This window comes from Diplotaxodon limnothrissa, linkage group LG14 (genome assembly GCF_057381915.1).
Source record: "Diplotaxodon limnothrissa isolate DT_005_m linkage group LG14, D_limnothrissa_male_GT1.1, whole genome shotgun sequence".
NCBI lineage: Eukaryota > Metazoa > Chordata > Actinopteri > Cichliformes > Cichlidae > Diplotaxodon > Diplotaxodon limnothrissa.
The window spans coordinates 8,603,339-8,621,033 of NC_140609.1; the positions used below are offsets into that span (position 1 = coordinate 8,603,339).

The window sequence follows — 17,695 nt, forward strand, 5'->3', positions numbered from 1 at the left end:
CAGCGTAAAACTATGTAAGGCATGAAGTGGTCTCCACCCTGCCTCAGCTCTAAAAGCGAGAGTGTAACAGGAAGTGCGGAGAAGCCGACACACAAAATAAAAGCACACATGTAGACACCTTCAGGGAAAAAATAGCATTTGGCAACAAAAGCTCACAAAAACACTCCACGACGTCGTTCGGTGCGTGTTCTTATAACGCCATGCTTGTAGACTGGACACAAATTCGCTTTAAAAAATGCCGTTTTTAAGTGAAGCGTTTCTCTTCGGGCGTCGTGACCGGAAACGCTTTGCTGGGCTGCTAGCTTAACGCTAGTCACCTTTTCTTGATCCCGACCCTCCAGCCAATCAGCTGCTGTCAGGGACACATGAACGGCGATAATATCCGCGGAACAGCCGCTGCAGGCAGGAGGAACAAAGAAAGCCGCTCGCTGTTCGTAAGGCGTCCTTTCACTTCGTCAACACGGACGTATACCGTGTTGGATTAGGTCTGTGTGGGTTTTTGTTTGTCTTTAGCGTAAAGTCATTACCGTAACTATTACATGTTATTCTACGTATTAATTCCGAGCAGTCGTTTTCACTGAGGAGAGAGGAAACTTGGCGTCGTGAGAGGTGGTTTAGTTTTTTCTTTCGTCGGGTCGGCTTTCTCGAAACCCTCCAGCTTTGGATGCGCTTGCCGGAGGTCTGTGTGTGGTAAGTTAGTTTTTCTTTTTCTATCAGTCAGAAACTACAGAGTCTGTAAAGGACGCTCGTCGCTTTGCATTGCGGGAAGCAGAAAACTCCTCGAACTCAAACTTTGCCTGTTTGATTTCTGAGGCTCGAGAAAGCGACGTTACCTTCTTCTCACGAACAGCCCGGAGACGGGAGCGTTCTCCCGAACTCACTAAATGTTCGGGTCTTGTTTTCGTGCTCCCCTCCTTGATGACAGACGACACAAAGAATAACTAAACTTAAAGGTGTTTTCTGAGTATTTCGGCATAAGCTTTTTGAGAGCAGGTCGGTCATTGTTATGTTTAAGGCTAACTTGTTGAGCAGCTAGGACTGGCGCTTCAGCTGGCGTATATAGGCTTGGTATACTTATCTAAATGGCTTCGTAGGGAGTCAGTCGTGCCCGAATGCATTAAGATGACATTGCTGCAGCATTAAGTCAATCGACCTGTATTGTAGTTGACTAAAATGTGTCAACACCAAACTATTTTTTTAAATTTATTTCTTTGCCGTTTTAAAGGATCATGCATGAAACTAGTTTTCCTTGTGTTTATAAGCTGCTTAAAGGCACTTTTTAAGCACAGTTTTCACCACCTGAATGCCTGAGGTCTTGAGATGTTTTCACATGTGTGCTGCCTGATTGGTTTAATTTCGCTAGTTGGTGAACTTCTTTTTCCTGAAACGGGCTGTTTTCCATGTGAGCAAACAAGGTAGGTAGCAGAGTGTGTTTCAACCAATAGCAGCTAGGCTGTTTGACTCCATTCAGTGGCCATTTAATCTTAAGCCTGCCTGCTATTCAAGGCTAAACGCCTAGCCTGTAACCACACCATCTGCTTTGCCCTCCAGGGTATTGTCAGGCTACTGTCCAGATCAAGTGTTATGGGAGATTTGTGTGGGTGGACCACAGCAGATGGTAAGATGGAGAGCATAGCTGGCTGATGTGGCAGCTAGGCAAACCATTGTGGTGGTTGGTTGGATCGTGTTTTTAGTTGTCAACAGTGTAATAAACAAAAGCCAGAATCTTTCAACAGGCAAGCACTTTCCACAGCTCCATCAGAGGCGGCACTGAACATGGTGTGAATGTTAACTAGCTTCCCATACAGTACAACGGGCTAATGACCCCTGCACTCCACTTCCAGCCATCTGGATTTCGACCCTGTGGCTATCATGACGTCAGCTCACCTCACTTTGACCATGCATAAATGTAAACATGGCGTTAGAAGTCAGCAGTTGAGTTCTGATTTATGTTTAGTTTATATTATGGGTCATCTTCAGTCATATAAAAGATAGTAGCCACTTCGTGCATTTAAAAAGCAGGGAATTGGTATTTCTTCAGCTTCTGGATTTTTATGGCTGATTAGAGCCCACTGACTGTGGGGTATGTGTGTGATAACAAACCGCCTCTGTGACATAGTTTAACCTGCTCAAGTAGACCTTACTTAATGATCAGTGATCTGGATTGATTTTTAGTGAGTGGGGTCTTTGGATGTGCATTTCCCCCATATAGGAATCTCACCAATTGGTGCTATGAGGTTCACGAATGCAACGTAATTGCTCATCACATACTAGTTTTGTAAAATCTTTATGATAAACTGATCATAAGGTTATGCCACTTAGATTGTGATAGATAAATGAATTTTCCACCTTCAGACTATACTGAATGTGTCTTTTGTTCACCAAGGTACCAACTACCGCCATTTATTTATCCACATCTAATGCAAGCCATAGATCGTTGTGACGTATGCAGAAGTGGTGCAGTAGACCCTTTCTGGCTCTTATTTACTGCTTTCCATCAATAATCTGCATATAACATAAAGACCATAAATTCTTCGGCATAGCATTTCTGATATTTCTACAGTCTGAACCACGAGTTACACTTGGACAACTTTCTAAGGTTTGTCTGGATCCAAACATTGAAAGACTGAGCCCTAAAAATGGCAAGGTCATTTGGTGCAGCAGTTGGAGTCTCCAGTTATCTGATATACAGTTTGAACAGAGCATAAATTTTGCTTTACTGTCTCCTCCGGCTGTTACAAACCCTGTCCTGCCAATGTCTCTAAAAATGAGACTATCTGCTTTTTTGTTCAGGATGTGGACAGGAAATCTATTCTTAATATTTGTTGTGGGTTTTTTTTTTAATTTTTTTTTTTTTTTTTTTTTAAACAAACTCGCTTTGCTGCTAGGATGTTACCATTGAGACACCATGATTAGCTCTCCCTGTTATTTTAAAGTTTTTAACATAAAATGTGGTTTGGACAAACCCTTGTGCTTACGGATACTCGTTTACTTCACAGGGATCAAAGTGTACCCTAGTGGACTCGCGGATGTGGCAAGAATAAATCCCCTTTTCTATTGGACCTACTTGGATCAACTCGGCATGGTTCGCTATGGTTTTCAGGTTTTTCCATTAGGTCACAGTACCTGGTTCTTTTGTTAGTACCTGCTTGCCCGGGCTTCCAAGCGCTCCGAGTAGGTACTAAAATGTGATGTCTTAAGACTGCATGCCTGTGGTGTCACTTGATGAATTATGAGAGTGACTTATTCATAAAAACCACTTTTTTTTTTCTTTTTTTTTTTAAAAACCTGGCAACAAGGGAAAATGCAACAAAAAAACAATGCTGTGGTCACTGAGTCTGATAAAAAGCTCATACACCGAGCAGCAGGTATATTCTTGCCTAGACGTCCACCTTTGTTGTAGTGTTGCGGGACTCTCAGACGCGTTGCAATCGGAGTAGAGTTGTGGCGATCCAAGGTGAGTCTATCTGAGTAGGTACTAATGGAAAAGGGGCTTTAAATCCACTTGAGTCAGTCTGCACCAACAAGTGGAAATCTTCTGTGATGTGACTCTTTGCCAAAAGGGACTTGACTCGGTTGGTTGCCAGAAATATACTGGTTAACCTTGAGTTTAACCAGTATATTTCTGGTTAACTCAGGGTTTCCATAGGTGAGAGTGTGCTGTGGAGGGATTATCGGTCTCCCACTCCAGCATTTGTCTCCAGATCGCTCAGTGTCTCATGATCCACTTATACACAGGATAGCCGTCAGCTTTCTGGTCTCCCTGAGGCAGTCAGTCCCTTTGTGTAAACATCCTGTGGTGATGGCAGGCTTGCAGAGACTGGTGGTTGTCTTTGTGAGATGGACTCTATGGTTGGTGTCCAACTCATGTCTAATGTTAAAAGACCCTGTGTCCTCGATCACCATCAAGGACACAGGCTCGGGCTTTTTTTAATTTTTTTAATTTTTTTGTCTTTGTGTTTATTTTCTTTTTTAAATTTTCTTTTATATAATGTTCATATAGTATTAGAACGTTTGTTTTAAATAATTACAATATTCAAGAAAGTAATCGCAATTTCTGCCGTAAGGGAGCAGTTGTGCTAGTCAGGCAATCATAGATGGCGTCATTATCACAAGCTTATACAGAATGCTAAAATGTGCTTTGATGGTGGTTAGAATATCTGTATGGATGTCCCAAGTAAAATATAAATGTGGGACACGTGACAGAGCCTGGGATGACCGATGTGGATACTTTCCAATTCAAACATTGTCAGGAAAGAGCACTGTGCTGAAATAAAAACGCAACAGAAGGGTGTGTAACCCAATTTTCAAGCAGCACTTGCAATGCTCATAATTTTTTAATAAGTGAAAAAAATGGATTGAAACTGTTAGGAGACACTTTCCCTCCATAGACAAAAATTGAATACTGTCTCTAGAATTCCACTTTTATCTGTCCGGTTAATCCCTCCATCCCACGCTCACTTTAACAGAGACTTGCACTCGGTAGTAAAGATGTACACTCAGAGCCCAGGCTGTTTCAGCAGAGCAAGGCTGTAGTCAGTGTGTCTGATGCTGACTCAGTAGAATGTTAATGTTGTGAAATCCCATTAAGAGCAAGCCAGTGCTGAGCAGGGCCCAGCCTGGGCTTTACGGGACAGCAGGTCATTTTAAAAGGCCGGCAGTGTCCCTGTGTTTGCACTCTTGTAATAGGATCTAATTACTTACTGGGGCGATCGTGGCTCAAGAGTTGGGAGTTCGCCTTGTAATCGGAAGGTTGCCGGTTCGAGCCCCGGCTTGGACAGTCTCGTCGTTGTGTCCTTGGGCAAGACACTTCACCCGTTGCCTACTGGTGGTGGTCAGAGGGCCCGGTGGCGCCAGTGTCCGGCAGCCTCGCCTCTGTCAGTGCGCCCCAGGGTGGCTGTGGTTACAATGTAGCTTGCCATCACCAGTGTGTGAATATGTGTGTGTGAATGGGTGGATGACTGGATATGTAAAGCGCTTTGGGGTCCTTAGGGACTAGTAAAGCGCTATATAAAATACAGGCCATTTACCATTTACTTGAGTGGCTCACAGTAAATTGAACGGCTCTTTTAAATTGCTCCCACTCATGTTTAGTTGCTCTTCAAGGCAGTTTAGATGAGTTTTTTTTTTTTCTTTCTTAACAAGTGTTACTGATGGAGGATAACAGTTTTCAGAGAGGCTTTAGTCCAAAGGGCAAATGCTGGATGGATTTGCCCTAAGGCTTTAGCCACTCTTGTTGGCTGGGGTTGGGGGTGGAGAAACAAATCCACCTATTGCTTTTGTTGCCCTGTCCTGATAAGGGTGATTGAACAGCAGGGACTGTATGCAAAGCAGCAACATTTCCCACCAGGTTCAGCTGTGACTACCACTGGCTTTCAGATGGGTCGTTTGTGGCCTTTGTCTGCTATTGAATAATAGTGTCCACCCAGTCTCTATCATGACACTGATAATAGACTGTATTGATGCAAAGCCTCTTCGTCTTTTAAGCAAAAGGTTTCCTTTAATATGCAAAACAATTGAGAAAACCCTGCTCATTGCATTCTTACTTCAGGCACTGAATGTATGACTAGAACATCAGAATACTGCGTGCCACCTGGTGGTACCTGGTGCTATTTAGGGTTTTTTTTTTTTTTTTTTTTTTTTACCCAGCCCTCCAGGCACACCAAGGATTTTCTCAGCAGAGTGTGTAGAGGGAGCGACAAAATACCAGGGCTGTTTATCTTTCGCATCTAAGAAGGATGTGGTGTAAAGAGCTCCTCTTGGAGAAAGTTTCCACCTACGCTTCTGTACTTTTCACAGAAGCTGGGCACAGTGTGTGTATAGAAGTACAAACTCCTATGAATGAAAATTACTCTTGTAGAGCTGCACCCAAATGTTCAGCTACTTAGGATATTTGTTTACTGGTTTTATTTTGGAGATGTCATGATCATCCTGTAGTCTCTATTTTCCTGTCTTGAAACGGTCTATGAGCCAAGCTTTCATTAGTTTCAGCTAGTGCTGGGCGATATGGAAAACATATTTATCACGATATGAATTATTTTATATCACGATATACCACCTGACCTGTGGTCATCGGGAAAGTACGCAGTCTGTAAACAGCGAGCGCAGAGGGTGCAGTCTTTGTTAATGAAATGGATGGTTACGCTCATGTAGGGCTGCGTATCTCTGCTCATCCATAGGTCAGTCGTCAAGGCATAATGCACGACACTGCAAACATCCTTCTCTACTTTGGCCCGGCATGCGTCATACAAGCGAGGCAACTTTACTGAAGTGCTTACGTACCTCGGATCATGGACTTTGACGAGGTCACGAAAGCTGTCCTTCTCAACTACATAAACGGGGATCATGCCTTTACAAATGTAACGCGAGATGGCTCCTGTGGTTTGTTTATGGCGCTGGGACGTTTTCTCACAAGGGCCTTGTGTGAAAGACTGTATCTTCGGCTGGCTATAGTTTTTCTTTTCCCAACTTGCTGCAAAGAAACGGCATGTGCATCAAAAAAAAACTATTTCCAACAGTGTAACACTAGTTGCAACTGATTACTTCCAAAAAAAGTATTTATTTTGCTATTAAGCAGTAAGATCTTAAGTTTGCCTGCATGTGTCTTGATCTGTGGATCACTTTCAATAGTTGACTGCAGCTCTTTTGTTGCTAACACTGCGACTACAGTCTCCTGAGGCATTCAAGCCCCATTTGGCTCTCTTTGCCTTTGCAGGCAAAGGGAAACCAACTGTGGTGTAGGAAGGCTGTAAAATGCCCTGTGAGATGGGCTTTAGGGTCAGGAACGCCCCCAAACTTGGCAACTCATTCCATCCCTCCTGTTTTTAACTCATTCACTGCCATTGACGTCTATAGCCGTCAATGGCAGTGAATGAGTCAATGGGTTTAACTCATTCACTGCCAATGGCTGGCAGTGAATGAGTTAATTTGAATTGCATTTAAAGTGCTCCTGTCTGTGATCTCTTTTCATATGTGCATGATTTCCAAATAATCAAGATTCCATTATTGATATAGAGATGCAAAACTACCAGATTTATCTGATTGACCCCACTTACCTGTCTGTAGCAGTATATGCGGTCTGTGCTGTCTCTCTTTAACTGCTGCATGCAAAACAGTGTACCCAAACCGCTGGGTCAGCACAAGGCCACAGTCCACATACACAGCCTCAGTGAATCATCTCACCTCGGATAACGTATTATGCAATGGTGTGTTTGTGTATGTTGGTACAAGAAGTGCAGACGTACACAGCAGCCTAGGGCTGCTCGATTATGGCAAAAATGATAATCACGATTATTTTCACTGAAATTGAGATCACGATTATTTGACGATATTTATTTAACCCTTTAAGACCTACTATAGAACCAAGTCCGCCAGAGCTTATATTATTTTTTTTACATGCTGTAGTGCCATTTGTGGGAGCATTTCAAGTTGCTATACATCAATACAACTGTTATAGCCCATATTTTAATAATATGTATGCATTAAGTCCATAGTAATTACATAAATTGCAAAAAAGTGCAATAAACTACAAAAAAAAATTAAATCGCTTTTGTTTTGTTTACATATATTTCTACTTGGAGAAGTTTAAGAGGCTTATCCCTCAAAACTTTAAATACAATAAAGTTGCAAAAAAATAGTTTCCCACCACAGGAAATTTATTTTGAGTGTCTTCATAGTTTTATTTTGGAGATACAGCAATTTTCATATATTGCAGGAAAAACAAAAAACAATCCTATGATGCAAATTTGCAAAGAAAACAGCATGTGCATCATTTCACTGTGGGAAGTGTTACAAACAGCTGATAGGAACGGCAAAGCGTGTTTCTGGAATATTATGTTTTTGTTCCTGCAAGCGCTTTTTATGCAATTTTTGCAAAGCTATATGTGGAACGAAACCGTGACCGAGGACAAGCTGATGGCATCAGATGTAAGTACAACTCCTCCGGTTTCATATGCAAAACAAATTATTGCGCTAGCTTACACGGTTCAGGTTCTACAGGGATTTAAAAATAGTTACGCAAAACGGAGCGTGCTGCTCTGACCGGCTTTAAAGGGTTAACAATGACTTTTAAAAATAATATAAAATAGTGTGCAACACCACTGAAGTTTTTTTTTTTTTTTTTTTTTTTTTAAACTCTCTTTTCAACCAACGGCAGTCACTCTCCTCTCCAAATAACTTCTGCTTAGCTTTCCGAGCTTCCCTCGGGTCCTCTTAATCAGCGGTCTCCAACCTTTTTTGCGCCACGGACTGGTTTATGCCCGACAATATTTTCACGGACCGGCCTTTAAGGTGTCGCGGATAAATGAGGGAGGGGCTAATAATCGGCTCAGTCATTTTTAATGATCGTTGAAAGCCCAGATCGTAATCGTGATTAAAATTCGATTAATTGAGCAGCCCTACAGCAGCCTGCTGTCAGCTTACTGAGACAGAATTGAAGGGATAACAGGAGGGTGGTGGATGCATTTTGTCAATATGCTGAAGCATAGGCATATGATTATCAGAGTGTGAGTAAACCAACTCCAGATGCAATGTTTAACTTTGTCGATAGTCTTGTGGCTTTTTCATTTGGAGCTGTGCACTGACTATGGTAAATCTTGTGGCAATGGGATAAGTGTGTAGCAAAACCTGTATAAATTGTTGTGGAGCGGTCACCAGTTGTGCTCCTTTCATGATAGTGGCCTTTATGTCCAACTATCCATGTAAATACTTATTGTGTTAACAGTCAGTTTCTGACAGGAAAACATTCTACATGCCACTGAGTTCAGATGAACGTGGTTCAGACTTTCCCTCTCAATAAAGTAAGTCTTTTTAATCCTCATGGTTTCTAACCTTGTTTACTGCTTTAGTGGTGCCTAGTCAGTGATTTGGACAATGTTATTTATTTATTCTTTTGCCACCTGCAGTTGTTGTTTGTGCGTCCCTGCCTCCTGTATGTATTTTCAGTAGGGCTGCTCAATTAATCGAATTTTAATCACGATTACGATCTGGGCTTTCAACGATCATTAAAAATGACTGAGCCGATTATTAGCCCCTCCCTCATTTATCCGCGACACCTTAAAGGCCGTCTGTGAAAATATTGTCGGGCATAAACCAGTCCGTGGCGCAAAAAAGGGTGGAGACCGCTGATTAAGAGGACCCGAGGGAAGCTCGGAAAGCTAAGCAGAAGTTATTTGGAGAGGAGAGTGACTGCTGTTGGTTGAAAAGAGAGTTTAAAAAAAAAAAAAAAAAAAAACTTCAGTGGTGTTGCACACTATTTTATATTATTTTTTTAAAGTTATTGTTAACCCTTTAAAGCCGGTCAGAGCAGCACGCTCCGTTTTGCGTAACTATTTTTAAATCCCTGTAGAATCTGAACCGTGTAAGCTAGCGCAATAATTTGTTTTGCATATGAAACCGGAGGAGTTGTACTTACATCTGATGCCATCAGCTTGTCCTCGGTCACGGTTTCGTTCCACATATAGCTTTGCAAAAATTGCATAAAAAGCGCTTGCAGGAACAAAAACATAATATTCCAGAAACACGCTTTGCCGTTCCTATCAGCTGTTCGTAACACTTCCCACAGTAAAATGATGCACATGCTGTTTTCTTTGCAAATTTGCATCATAGGATTGTTTTTTGTTTTTCCTGCAATATATAAAAATTGCTGTATCTCCAAAATAAAACTATGAAGACACTCAAAATAAATTTCCTGTGGTGGGAAACTATTTTTTTGCAACTTTATTGTATTTAAAGTTTTGAGGGATAAACCTCTTAAACTTCTCCAAGTAGAAATATATGTAAACAAAACAAAAACGATTTTCAATTTTTTTTGTAGTTTATTGCACTTTTTTGCAATTTATGTAATTACTATGGACTTAATGCATACATATTATTAAAATATGGGCTATAACAGTTGTATTGATGTATAGCAACTTGAAATGCTCCCACAAATGGCACTACAGCATGTAAAAAAATAATATAAGCTCTGGTGGACTTGGTTCTATGGTAGGTCTTAAAGTAGAGCTGGGCGATATGAGATTTTTTCATATCACGATATGTTTTTTCATTTCAGGCGATAACGATATCTATCACGATATAAGCCAAATAACTATATTTGTAAGATTTAAATGTGCCGTTGCTCACAAGTAAAATGTGAAATAATCAGCAGCTTGTTTTTAAATATTTATTTCCCATAATAAGTTCAACAGGGTAGATGTACTTAAGGAACATGAGACTTTTTCAGATAAATAAAGGCAAATATTGCAAACTACACAAAAGACAGCCGCTAAAGCGTTTAAGTTTCAAAATAGAACAAACGAAACAGACTACTAAATTGTCAATTCCACTTAGAAACAAAGTATTAATTCTAAAAATAAATCTTAGTTTGTTTTACAGAAGAACAGACAAAACTGACTAACTTTTGTCAATATCAAATAAACTGAGAACTAAAAGGAAATTCTCAATCTCTCCTTGTTGTATAGCTTAGCTTTTCAAACAGTTTTAACAGTTACTTTAGTCTGACAAAAGCCGAATGACGAATTAGCGCTTCCAGTCAGAGACTGAGGCTACGTCCACACGTACACGGGTATTTTTGAAAACGGAGATTTTCCGTTTTCGTTTTAAAAAATAATCCCGTTCACACGTAAAGGCAGAAATGAAGGAAAACGCTGCTATGAACATGCCAAAGCAGCAGGCGGCGCTAGATTCCTAACCGTGCAGAAATGTTGGCCAATCAGAAGTCTAGAAGCCTCGGTGGGAAAAAGTAAACAAAGCTGGGGCATAGAAGCAGAACCGAGTCGTATGTGTGGAGGGACAGTAACTGTGTGTATATGTAAGCATTTAAACACTGCAGAGAGTAGAATTAACAGTAACAGTATTGTAGAAATTCATTTCACCGAAACAATAACGTGGCGCACAGTGTGACGCATGCACCAGTTTATTGTATTTCCAGACTTGCTTTCGGCACAATTTACAGTGCACGCTACTCTGTTTTTTGTCAGACTTGAAATAGCCGAAATACCTTCAAACTATGGAACTTCTATGGCTCTTCCGTTCGACAATCTCTCCGGCATTGGAACCATCATCTGTTTTCTCTTCGGTCACGCTCGGTTGATTTTTCTAGTCGGTACACTCATTTCCTCCATTACCCGCTGGCTGCTTCCCAAACAAACACACGTGCGGCTTGGCACTTGTGCTGTACGTAACAAGTCACGCGACGTGAAGCTGCGGCTGTGATTGGTTCGGCTCTGCGCTACTTAATTTGGATCGGCCGACCTTTTTTTTTTTTTTTTTTTTCTTTTCTTTTTTTTTTTTTTTAAGAGGACAAGAGCGGCGAGGTCTATCGCGATAGCTTAATTTCTCTATCGAGTAAAAGTTATATCGCGATAGATATCGTTATCGTTCTATCGCCCAGCTCTATCTTAAAGGGTTAAATAAATATCGTCAAATAATCGTGATCTCAATTTCAGTGAAAATAATCGTGATTATCATTTTTGCCATAATCAAGCAGCCCTAATTTTCAGTAACTGAAGAGCATGCACTATTGGGTTGAGATCAAGGGGCTAACTTGGGCATTGAAGAATATTTCAGTTCTTTGCCTTGAGAAACTCTTGGGTTGCTTTTGCAGTATGTTTTTGGCTCATTATCCACCTGAAATGTGAAGCACTGTCCAATCAATTTTGCAGCATCTGTCTAAGTCTGAGCAGAGAATATAGTCTTGTACACTTCAGAATTGATTCTGCTGCTTCTATCAGTTGTCACGTCATCAAAAACACTAGTGGCCCAGTTTCACTGGCAGCCATACGTGTCCATGCCGTAAAATGTCTCCACCCTGTCTGACAGATGATGTGGTGTGCTTCAGATCAATAGCTGTTTCTCCCCTTCTCCATACTTTTCTCTTCCTATCATTCAGGCACGATTTTTATTTTGACTATCATTTGTCCAAAGTCTAATCTGGCAGTATTGTTCTTGAGAGAAACCTGCAGTTACACCCTTGCTATTTCTGTTAAAAAGCCATTTGAATATATCCATCCATTCGCTTCTGCTTATCCTTTTCAGGGTCGCAGGGGACGCTGGAGCTTATCCCAGCTGTCATATATTATTTGAATATATTATGTTATATTATATTTTTGGATATAAAAACTGATAAAACAAAAGGGAAGGTCCCCGGGCTCTCTGTCCTGGTCGTTGTGTCCTTGGGCAAGACACTTTACCCTCCCGCCTACTGGTGTTGGCTAGAGGGGCAGATGGCACAATATGGCAGCCTCGCTTCTGTCAGTCTGCCCCAGGGCAGCTGTGGCTACAGCAGTGTGTGTGAATGTGAGAGTGAATGAATAGTGGCATTGTAAAGTGCTTTGGGTGCCTTGAAAAGCGCTATATAAATCCAATCCATTATTATTATTACATCCACCACATGCTTGTCCTGTCATATAAGGTGGAGATACCCAGTCTTCCGGCAATGCTTGGTTGATTCATTTGCTTACTTTTTGGTCTCAGGTTGCTAGTATATCATCTTTGCTTGGCTTCATAGCTTGGTTTTCATTAGTGTGTTTCTATTTTTTACGGGGAATAATTTTCTTACCTGTTTTGCAAAGGGTTGTACTTTGAAAGACATCCAATCACTTGTAACCAGTCCACTTTCATAATACTGAATTTAGCTCTCTTTATAGTCATTGAGTGATAGGCAGCTCTCGCTCTCAGACATGTTTGGGCTGCTAGAGAATGTAAACAACTGATGTCGCTTTAGCATTGATATCCAGTCTTTAAGTCTGATGTCATTAGCCGTGCCTGGGCCCAAACTCTGCTGCAGGTCCCTAAGTCCAACGATCACTGCGCCATCGCTGAGAGTTAAAAACTGTCTAAATCCTTTCGTCTGTAATAAAATGATCAGTGTTGTTGCTCTACCAGGTGTAACAATTAAGTTTAACATCTAGGCATCCACGAAAACCGATTTGATGAAATTTAACGGAGTTAGAAGTTGGCAGGAAGTAGAGCTGGGCGATAGAACGATAACGATATGTATCGCGATATAACTTTTACTCGATAGAGAAATTAAGCTATCGCGATAGACCTCGCCGCTCTTGTCCTCTTAAAAAAAAAAAAAAACAGCCAATCCAAATTAAGTAGTGCAGAGCCGAACCAATCACAGCCGCAGCGTCACGTCGCGTGACTTGTTACGTACAGCACAAGTGCCAAGCCGCACGTGTGTTTGTTTGGGAAGCAGCCAGCGGGTAATGGAGGAAATGAGTGTACCGACTAGAAAAAATCAACCGAGCGTGACCGAAGAGAAAACAGATGATGGTTCCAATGCCGGAGAGATTGTCGAACGGAAGAGCCATAGAAGTTCCGTAGGGTGAAGGTATTTCGGCTATTTCAAGTCTGACAAAAAACAGAGTAGCGTGCACTGTAAATTGTGCCGAAAGCAAGTCTGGAAATACAATGAACTGGTGCATGCGTCACACTGTGCGCCACGTTATTGTTTCGGTGAAATGAATTTCTACAATACTGTTACTGTTAATTCTACTCTCTGCAGTGTTTAAATGCTTACATATACACACAGTTACTGTCCCTCCACACATACGACTCGGTTCTGCTTCTATGCCCCAGCTTTGTTTACTTTTTCCCACCGAGGCTTCTAGACTTCTGATTGGCCAACATTTCTGCACGGTTAGGAATCTAGCGCCACCTGCTGCTTTGGCATGTTCATAGCAGCGTTTTCCTTCATTTCTGCCTTTACGTGTGGACGGGATTATTTTTTAAAACGAAAACGGAAAATCTCTGTTTTCAAAAATACCCGTGTACGTGTGGATGTAGCCTCAGTCTCTGACTGGAAGCGCTAATTCGTCATTCGGCTTTTGTCAGACTAAAGTAACTGTTAAAACTGTTTGAAAAGCTAAGCTATACAACAAGGAGAGATTGAGAATTTCCTTTTAGTTCTCAGTTTATTTGATATTGACAAAAGTTAGTCAGTTTTGTCTGTTCTTCTGTAAAACAAACTAAGATTTATTTTTAGAATTAATACTTTGTTTCTAAGTGGAATTGACAATTTAGTAGTCTGTTTCGTTTGTTCTATTTTGAAACTTAAACGCTTTAGCGGCTGCCTTTTGTGTAGTTTGCAATATTTGCCTTTATTTATCTGAAAAAGTCTCATGTTCCTTAAGTACATCTACCCTGTTGAACTTATTATGGGAAATAAATATTTAAATAAAAACAAGCTGCTGATTATTTCACATTTTACTTGTGAGCAACGGCACATTTAAATCTTACAAATATAGTTATTTGGCTTATATCGTGATAGATATCGTTATCGCCTGAAATGAAAAAAACATATCGTGATATGTAAAAACTCATATCGCCCAGCCCTAGCAGGAAGTTAGTTTGCATCTAAATACAATATACCATGTTGTGATTGAGGGATTTATAAAACAAATTAAGACGTACAGCTCTGCTATCACTTCCGACATAAATGAAGACAGGAAAGTAAACAGCAGGGACATTTGTAGGTTTACTGAAATTTGGCTAGCTGGTATATAATGATGTGCTACATGATCGCTAGTGTTACGATTCGGTGTTGTCAGTGTTTTGTTTTAGGCGTAACTGTTATGTGTTTCCTGCTTTACTTTGAAAGTCTGTCTTATCTCAGTGTGTTCAGTTTACGCTTCCTTGTCTCGTCAGTTCTGATTTGCCCCAGCTGTGTTTCCCTCCTGTTGTCCATTCCCTGATTGCTCCCTCTATGTATTTAAGCCCTGTGTTTCAGTTTGTCAGGTTGGCGATCTTTCCCCCCGGTTGTAAATAGTTTGGTGCTTTGATGTAAATAAATGTCTTATTTTGCTTTGATGTAAATAGTTGTCGATACTTTCGTTTTGGGATTTTTGTGGAGGCCCGTATTAGTCTTTTTTTTTGTTGGTTCGCCCTCCTTAAGAGCAGTGAGCGTAGGGGCATTTTTTTTCCTTTATTTTTATTTTTCCTGTGTTGCACGCCGGTTGCCTAGGCCGGGGTGTAACACTAGCGACACAGCTATGGTAGTATAATATAAACGGTGAAGGTGGAGGATAAACACTAACTCCCCCCCCACTCAATTAAAGTTAACATGAGGGTTCCCGAAGGTTCGGGACAAATGCAATCGCATGGCAGGATGCTGTAAACAGACTGAACTTCAGTCGGGAGAACAACTGAGATAATCCATCCACAATACGAGGTTAGTTATCAGTATACTGCTGCATGGGCTGAGCTGTAGTTACATCGTAAGGTTTTAAAAGCCGAGCTTCAAAATGATTAGCGGTAATAAAAACCGAGAGGCCGACAGTGATCACTGAATGTTTTCAGGGGCTTGTTGAGATTAAACAACATACAAAGCATTAAAACATGTAAAAAAACACAAGTCTTATTAAACGCAGAGTAGTTTGGACCCGGAAGCAGGATTCACCACGTCATCACTCAGACCGGATAGCAAGATGATACTTACGGCTTTAAAATTTGTAATGGTAGTGGCTGTGTTGGTCAAAGCATTCATTCTTAAGAATGTACCACATTGCTGATTTGGCTACTCCTTAAGTTTTTGCTACATTTCTCTGATAGGTTTATTTTAGTTTTTCATTCTAATAATGGACTCATTAACTTGCATCCAAGAAGCTTTGGACATCATTAAAGACTTTTAGTGAAAAACTTTTCTCGTTGAAGCTTTTTGTTATGGAATAATGAGAGAACGAGCCATGAAACTGCCTGTCTTTCAGTTGTTGCATTAGTTTTGAGCCTCTGAAAATGGGGCACTATGTATTTAAATGGGTGCTGCAATGCCTAGTTTTAATTCAAGCGGTTTAACCAAGTCTGAAAGCCTGCATTTAAAATCCACTGCTGGCATACAAAGGTAAAACCTTCTCTAACCACATGTTTTGGGATGTTCACAAAGTGACATCACCATTTAGTTTGAAGTCCTCTTTGGAGAATTCAGCTTTAGCTTTTTGACGGTCTCTGTTTCGGAAATTTGGAGTCAGAAGTGAGTGGTTTGTTTTTTGTCGTTGTGTTTGTTTTTTTGTTTTTTTTGTTTTTTTGTGTTAAACATGGTTTACTAGGAGTTTTCCTACATGTGAAAGGGAAAATCACTTTTAATTTATTTAAGCTTAAAATGCACTTTTGTTAATCAAATGTCTTTAAAAAACCCCAAAACAAAACAGGGTAATAAGTGTATACATCTGTCGTAAGAAGGCAACATGGACTTATTGCGTCAAAGATATGCCATCAGCAGTGCTTACAGAGTTTGAGCGCCCAAAGGTCTATTTTTATCCAGGAATTTTAACTCTCACACCAAAAGGTGGTTTCTCATCTTATTTTTGTTGATGGGTCTTGCACATACACATGCCTCCACCTGTATTTGCAACCGTCCCGAGAGCCTAACCATTGTTTAGCTGTAGTTCACTGACATGAATAATTGAGCTGTGCTCCTACATCTATGCCCTAGGGATCCTGTTGTTCTACTGATGTTCAACGTCTTTGTTGCCTGCTGTATTGTTCTGCAAGATGTCAGCATCCTTTGTTCACAGCAGTTGGTCCATCTAAAGAACCCTATTAATCTTTCCACTTTCTCTACATTTTTTTTTTTTCTTGAGTAGTTTACAGTTTAGTAGGTCAGGTGTCCGGTTTAAATGAAGAGAGGAATATATTTTAATGGTGGCAAATGCCAATCTTTGTTTGAAAATTTAGCCTGTAGATTTATTGCACTATTGTTTATCTACATGTTCAGAGAAGGTAATTGTAAAGCTTTGTTTTGTAGTGAGTTCTCTTGAGTTTGGGACAGACGAATGTCTTTGAGGCTGAGTGTTTCTGGGACACTGGGGGAGGAAATTGCTTAGATGAAAGTGACACAAACAGGAGAAGACAGTTTTCACACCCGTGTCTTTTTTTTTTTTTCCTTCTTCCCCTTTCTTCCAAATATTGTTTTGCATTTTTAATTGGACGTCAGTCAAGTCCTTGAGCAAAAAACCCATTAATTATCCAAGTAAATTCAGTCCGTGTTTGACTGTAGCTAATGACTTATGTGTGACTTCAGGGTAGATGAGGCCACAAGCTCTCAACTATAGAAGATTGAGCTTATTTAACTGCTCAAAGTGACATGGCACTTTTGATCTGCTAACATGCCTTCCAGTTAAGCTCAATGTCGTCACGACCATCCCATGGCCTACATGCAGAGCTTGTCAAGTCATTTTTGAGCACAGCTCATTATGCTATTAAAATGTCGTTGTTTTTTTCCCTCTTGTAGCAGGAGGAATCTGAACATGACTCACAAGATGACTTATCTTTAAATTCTAAAATGAATGAATAAAAGTGGTCTTGAGCAATCGTTCGCCAAGCTTTCTGAAGAAGTCTGAGTTTTTTTTTGGGATATTGGCTGCTTTTTCGCTCACTTTCAGCCCAGTCAATGTATCTGATCATTTTCAGATGTTTCTTTTGTTTGGTAAGCTACCCACCAAATCTATGAATCGAGCAGTAAACCTTGTTGATTTGAATCAACAAGGTGATTCTGAAAGATTTATTGGCCAAAACCTTAACATATCTCAGCATGGTGTGCAGTGGTTTCTTAAAAAAGTTTGAGGAGACTGGACAAGTGGGGGACCAAAGTAGTGGAGCTATGACTGTGTCTAATAATAATAATAAAAGAATAATGTTAGTGTGAGAGCAAGGCAGGAGGTGTTATCCAGCCTGCCCGATTGTAAGTAAAACT

At 40.6% G+C, this 17,695-nt stretch overlaps 1 protein-coding gene across 2 annotated transcripts in view; it reads left to right on the forward strand.

Annotated features, from left to right (window-relative positions):
• The first annotated feature begins 370 nt into the window (after positions 1-370).
• LOC146618335 (SPRY domain-containing SOCS box protein 4-like) overlaps positions 371-17,695 on the forward strand; it is a 61,391-nt gene continuing 44,066 nt past the window's right edge. For both annotated transcript variants that reach the window (XM_085370420.1, XM_085370422.1), the window contains exon 1: positions 371-690. The gene's annotated coding sequence lies outside the window, so the exon portion shown is untranslated. The remainder of the gene's footprint in view (positions 691-17,695) is intronic.